Below are 6,043 nucleotides of genomic sequence, written 5' to 3' on the forward strand. Positions count from 1 at the left end.
CACAATGTTTCTTTTCCTTATCTGGAGAGCTCCCAGCTTCTGAGAATGAAGAATTCTTGTTCTTTCTATCATCTGTTACTTTCTGCTCTCCCTTCCTTCCTCCATGCCTGCCCCCAAAAGCCAAGTCAAGAATGTACTTGCAGACATATGTGGGAAGCTTTCACTCTCTGGCTACGTATTCCATTGCCTCTCCAAGAAAGTACCTAACAGCTTGAAAGTGAGCCTGGGGGTGCTAGAATGGCTGGCCGTCTAAAATGCCCTTATTTTGGATCGCTCTCCATCTCAAATCATCTCAAAACAGAATCTTAAAACATTTTTAAAACATCATGAGGACCACATTTTATTTATCAGATGACATTTTAACCATGCAGTCTCTTTGGACAGTGTCTTTTCAAGGCAAAAATTCTCCAAGTAATAGGTAGGCCAACAAATCTGTGTTTTGCTGGTCCAGCCAACTGGGGGGCAAAATGATATCCACATGGGAAGGAACCATGCCTTTGTCTCTCAAGTCCTGCCCCAGTGGTTAATTCATTTATATACTCCCAGATTGCTGTGAGGAGCTGCTCCCACACCACTGTGGGCAAGTGAATGGGACCTCAGATGTCTCATTGCAATCAGCCCCATAGTCAGTGTTCTCAATGCAAACTAGATGGGTAAACCAATGGCGGACCTCCCTAGCCCTGCACCCCAGGGCTAAGGTCCGTGATGGACCCCCCCCCCACAGACTGTTGCCACCCCCCACATGTAAATCCACCCCCCCCCCTCCCGCTCACCTGAGGCTCACGGAGCCTTGCACGACCCAAGCCTGCATCTGGAAGCTTCCTGACGCTATAAGCTATGCTTCCAGAAAACCAGAAGCACAGTTTCCAACCCCGTCGGGAGCCTCAGAGAGGCTTTCAAGAGGTCCTAGAGGCTCACGACTGGGGCATTTGTCCAATCAGACATAATGGGAGGTCCGCCACCAGGGGGCACAGGTCAGGTAGGTACTCTTAGTGGAACTAACTGCCTTAGCAAAGCAAAACACACTAAAAAAGGTGCAGCAGAGCCTTTAAACCCACAACAGACTGAACCAAAAGAATCTTATTTGACAATATTTGTTTGTTACGTTGATATCCTGCCTTTTCCCATGGAATTGGAAGTGGTGTGTACATGATCCTCAAGTACTCTCCTGTTGAGGCCCAAATTTGCTGGTCATCAGCAATATGGTTGCAACCAGGTGCCTTCAGACTAGGGCCCTGAAACCCATGTATGTCTCCAACCTAGAGGGAGCATAAAACCATGCAGCCAGATTTTGTTGTAAATTAACCCAGCTGAAAGCCATGCTGTAACTTCCAATCAGATAAATGAATGAGTGGGGGAGGGGGCGTTAATTATTGTCACCTTTTTTCTCTTTATCATCAATGGTGCAGAGAAGGTGCAAGCATCTTCAGTTACCCTTAAAAATTACCTTTTCCAAGGGAGGGAACCACTGTGGGGAGGAGGAGACAGGGAAGTTTATTTGCATGAACCTGCAGGAGGTTAGGATACAGCCCATAACTTATGGGCCATAAGTCTCCACTGCAGTCTCTTGCAAAGGAAATCAAAACCATGGGAGAATTGCCCCTCCACCTTCTCACTGCTCAGGGAAGCAGGAGTGTGCAGCCGTGTTATTTAACCTAAGGTGGCTTATGAAACCATGAAATCACATGAAAAGATGATATCAGCTGCAAGAAAAAAATAGCATCATAAATACACAGGCAGTGCCATTTCTGGAGGATGTGAGAGGCAGCCCCATGCACAGACACATACTGCATGTTTTAAACCACATTACTGCTCCTCAGTGTTTGTTTCTGAGGTTCAGAAAAGCAGCCCCAGCACATGCTCTTGAAATTGGCTCTTTTGTGACGAAGGGGCCTTTGAAAACATACTGTGAGCCCCCCTCCCAGGTATGAAAGAGGGGCCCCCTGCCCCGCTTCTAAGCAGTGCAAGGCATTCCCTGTGTGACTTTCCTTGTTGCTTCTCAAAAGGGCACCTTGACACTAGTCCTCTGGCTTTTGTCAGCCAAAACCACTGAAGCATCAAACTCCAGCTCTCTTGAAGAATTACTTATTAACCTCTTTGATTGAAAGAGGAGCAGACAGATGCAGTTAAAATAAACTTAATAAAAATGTGTGCATTGACAATTTCTACCAGAGAATCATGGAGCCCCACTTAAACCCCCAGCATGTGGATTTCAATGCCTGCCTGCCTGCCTGCCTCTCTCTCTTTCTCTCCCCCTTTGCCCAGGCAGCCAGCATATCCACTACACTGCTTTTAGTTGGCTGCTTGCATTCTTTCTCTGGCTTTCTGTTTGTTTTTGTTCCTCTGCTCCGTTCACAGTATTTACAGTGACAATCACACTCACTGTATTTTTTTAATGTGATTATCTTGTGATTTGTTAGATGCCCTGAAAGGCTGGGTGGAAACATAACTCTTCAGCATACCAATTCCATTACAAGTGCCATCATTGTGTCAGGCCCCTGTTGTTCTGGCTGCATTGGTTGTGGGTTTGCTCCGGACCAGAGTATCTGTAGGATATTCCTCTCCAACCCTGATGCCTTCTGGGAGGGGGGCTCTCTTGTGCATCCCACTACCACCTGAGATGGGAGAAGAAGCATAGAAGGGCCTTTTCTGTGGTGGCCCCTTCTTATGGAAGCCACTTCCTGAGGAGACTTGCTGTGTCCCTTCTGTTTTTCTTTCATGTTGTCACTCCTTGAAAACCTGTTTCCTTAGTTTGACTTTTCCAGGTTTCCAGGTTTAGTTCTCAGCTGTGTGTTAATGATGTGTTGTTTCATTTTGTTGCTCTATTGCTTTTATGATGCATTTTTTTTGAAACTTGGGAGCTGCCTAAAATCCTTATTTTTAAAGAAAAAATGAAGGGAGAAGCATCAATGGTAGATCCCAGCCACCAACCACACTCTCCCAACATGATCTAGCATGACCATGTAAATCAAGCATATACTTAAGTCTGCCACACTTGTTTTTTCCCATTAAATGAAACTAGATCAGGCCCCGGGGGGAGGGGCTTTTATTTCATGGCAAATAGCAAATACTGGGGGAGCAATGTGGCTCAGAACTATGACAGAGAGACTCAACTTTACCACCACCCCCAACAGGATTCCTCACTCACCCCTCCTTCTGAAGGCAGTTCCAAGTTTGGAGTGCAGAGGAAATCGGTTTCTAACACTGCCCCTCTCATCCCATCCCCTTGGGAGCCAGCTGAACAGCGAAAATTGCTGTCTCCATCCACTTATCTCAAATACAGTGGGGGGAGGGGGGAGGAAATAATTCATTACTTCCTTCTCAGGTAAGGAATTTTCCCCCTCCTACCCCCAATTCCTTAATTGTAAAAAGGTTTTAACTAGTGGTAAATCAGGGACAACCAACTTTCCTATTCTCTGAGGGTCATTCTATTGTTCATGGTCTTGAAGGCTGGTATTTTACCCCACAAGATGAAGTCCTCATGAGTGGTCATGTTCCTTGTCGAAATCAGTGCATTCTGGAGGACATGGTCAACTCCTTATCATGTGCAGTCAGACAAATACTGCATACATGTTACAGGGATGTGCGGTGGATGGGAGGCAGGTGAGACAGGTGAGGCAGAGCCTCTCCCATGTGCAGCGCGTGGGTTGTGAGTGCTTGGGTACCTCACATGGCGAAGACTCCAGTGTGGAGGCTATCTCACCTGCTTCCCCACCTACCACACATCCCTGCTATGTTACATCCTAAATCAGGGGTGCTCACACTTTTTTGGCTTGAGAGCTACTTTGAAACCCAGCAAGGCCCAGAGATCTACCAGAGTTTTTTTTTACAATGTTCGCACCATCATAACATATAACATTTATGTGTACAATGTATGTTGGTGTACCTTGAGCCCCACTGAGTATAACAGGACTTACTCCTGAGTAGACATGCCTAGGATTAGGCTGTGAGGCTGCAATCCTAGCCACACTTACCTGGGAGTAAGCCCCATTGCGTACAATGGGCCTTACTCCTGGCGTTTCCTCCCAGAGGCACCTGAAGGGGGGGGGGTCGGCACTCCGCGATCTACTCATTTTGCCTCGCGATCTACCAGTAGATCACGATCCACCTATTGAGCACCCCTGTCCTAAATCAACAGAGATGTGTTACAGTAAGTGAAAATATGATGTATCTCCATTTCTTCCAACTTGAAAACATTGGGTTTTTTTCTGTAGTTATGAAATGGGCCAAACCTTTTGACTGTATCTTGATGGAAATCTGATTGGACCTACAGGGGTCAAATACAATGACCATGGGGGCCAGATACAGGCCACCCACTGCCAGCCCACTAATAAATATTGAGAAAACTGTTCAAATTGACATGACCCACAAAGAAAAAGATTCATGGGTAGTTTGTCTTCTCTTCAAATACATTGTGGGTATACCATGAAATCTGTTAGCTGCAGGCAACTTCTTTGGTTGTCAAAGGCTGAGATCAAAGAGAGTGTATTCCAAGTTGTGGGTAGGATTCACGTCACCCGGTGCGGGAGGCCTGTGCATCACCCCATGTAGTGGGCGGGGCAACACCCCAGGTGGGCATGGTGGTGTACCATCGCCCTGTCCCCACCGTTTTTTTGGCTGTACCTTTTGTTATAACACAGATATTTCAATGTGGTTTGTTTCATTGCATTCTGCATGAAATTACGCATTGATTGATATATAACATGATGGGATTAGTCCTCCAAATTCTGATTTTAGTGATTTTGAAAACTTGTAGAGTCTCACACACACACACCCTGTCAACTTACTAACACCTTATTGCAGCAGTTCTCAAACTTTTAGCACTGGAACCCACTTTTTAGAATGACAATCTGTCCAGGACCCATTGGAAGTGATGTCATGGCCAGAAGTGACATCATCAAGCAAATTAAAATAAATAATTATAAATAATTAAATTAAATAAATTAAATTAATAATTAAATTAAAATAAAATAATTAAATAAGGGGAGCCAGTCCTGTTCCACCAAGTGAATCTACTCTGAAGTAAGTCCCATAGTGGTCAATGGGGCTTACTCTCAGGAAAGTGTGGGTAGGATTGCAGCCTGTGAGCCCAATCCTATGCGTGTCTACTCAGAAGTAAGTTCCATAGTGGTCAATGGAGCTTACTCTGTAGTCTGCCTGCAATAACCCCCCCAAAAAGAATCAGTGAGATTTCCAGCCCTCCCAGTGGCCAGTTTAAAGTTCTTCTATTTCAGGCACATCAAGATAAAGACCCACCTGGTGCCTGGCCTAACCACCAGCCAAGGCACGCCTGCTTACTTGTGAGTAAATGCGACTCGCATTGGGCTCAGACTCGCAGCTGGGAGGGGGGAGCTTCTCAGGTATTTGGGGGGGCTGCAGTCATTGGATTGGGACCATTCTGGTGTTGTTGGATTCCCCTCAGCCTGCCCTTTCTGACAGATTGTGGCACGTATGCCTGCTCACAAGTAAACGTGCGATATGGGTCGCTTTCACTTTCCATAGGGCTCCATGCATTTTTTCCTTCCGGTTTTTTGGCCATAACTTTTGAACGAAAGGAGCTATTTCAATTCTGTTTTTGCACTGCACTCCGCTGGCCATTCCACATCCAACGGTGTATGGCATGACGGGGTAGCTGCTAACCCCGTGATGTTAGCGCATGCTCCCCCTGGGTGCATCACCTCCCCAGCGCGTCACCCGGTGCAGCCTGCACCCCCCGCACCCCCCTAGCGATGCCAGTGGCTTAGACTATAGCTGTAGCAAAAACTTAGTGGCATGAATAATTACTATGCCTAGTTGGAAGTCCACCACTTAAGATTATGCTTTGAGGCTGCCCATGCTGGTTAACTCAGTCCTGGGAAAAGTCACAAGACAGAAGATCACTACAAACAACTGCAAACTACAAAGCTTTTGGAACTGTAGTTTTCAGACTTTCTACTGTTACCCTGCACATGCCCAATCTCGTCTGATCTTGGAAGCTAAGCAGGGTCAGGCCTGGTTAGTACTTGGATGGGAGACCGCCTGGGAATACCGGGTGCTGTAGGCT

At 46.4% G+C, this 6,043-nt stretch overlaps 1 pseudogene; it reads left to right on the forward strand.

Annotated features, from left to right (window-relative positions):
* Positions 1–5,929: 5,929 nt before the first annotated feature.
* Positions 5,930–6,043, forward strand: LOC136650492 (5S ribosomal RNA; annotated as a pseudogene).

The sequence above is a fragment of the Tiliqua scincoides genome, chromosome 4, assembly GCF_035046505.1.
Source record: "Tiliqua scincoides isolate rTilSci1 chromosome 4, rTilSci1.hap2, whole genome shotgun sequence".
Classification (NCBI taxonomy): domain Eukaryota; kingdom Metazoa; phylum Chordata; class Lepidosauria; order Squamata; family Scincidae; genus Tiliqua; species Tiliqua scincoides.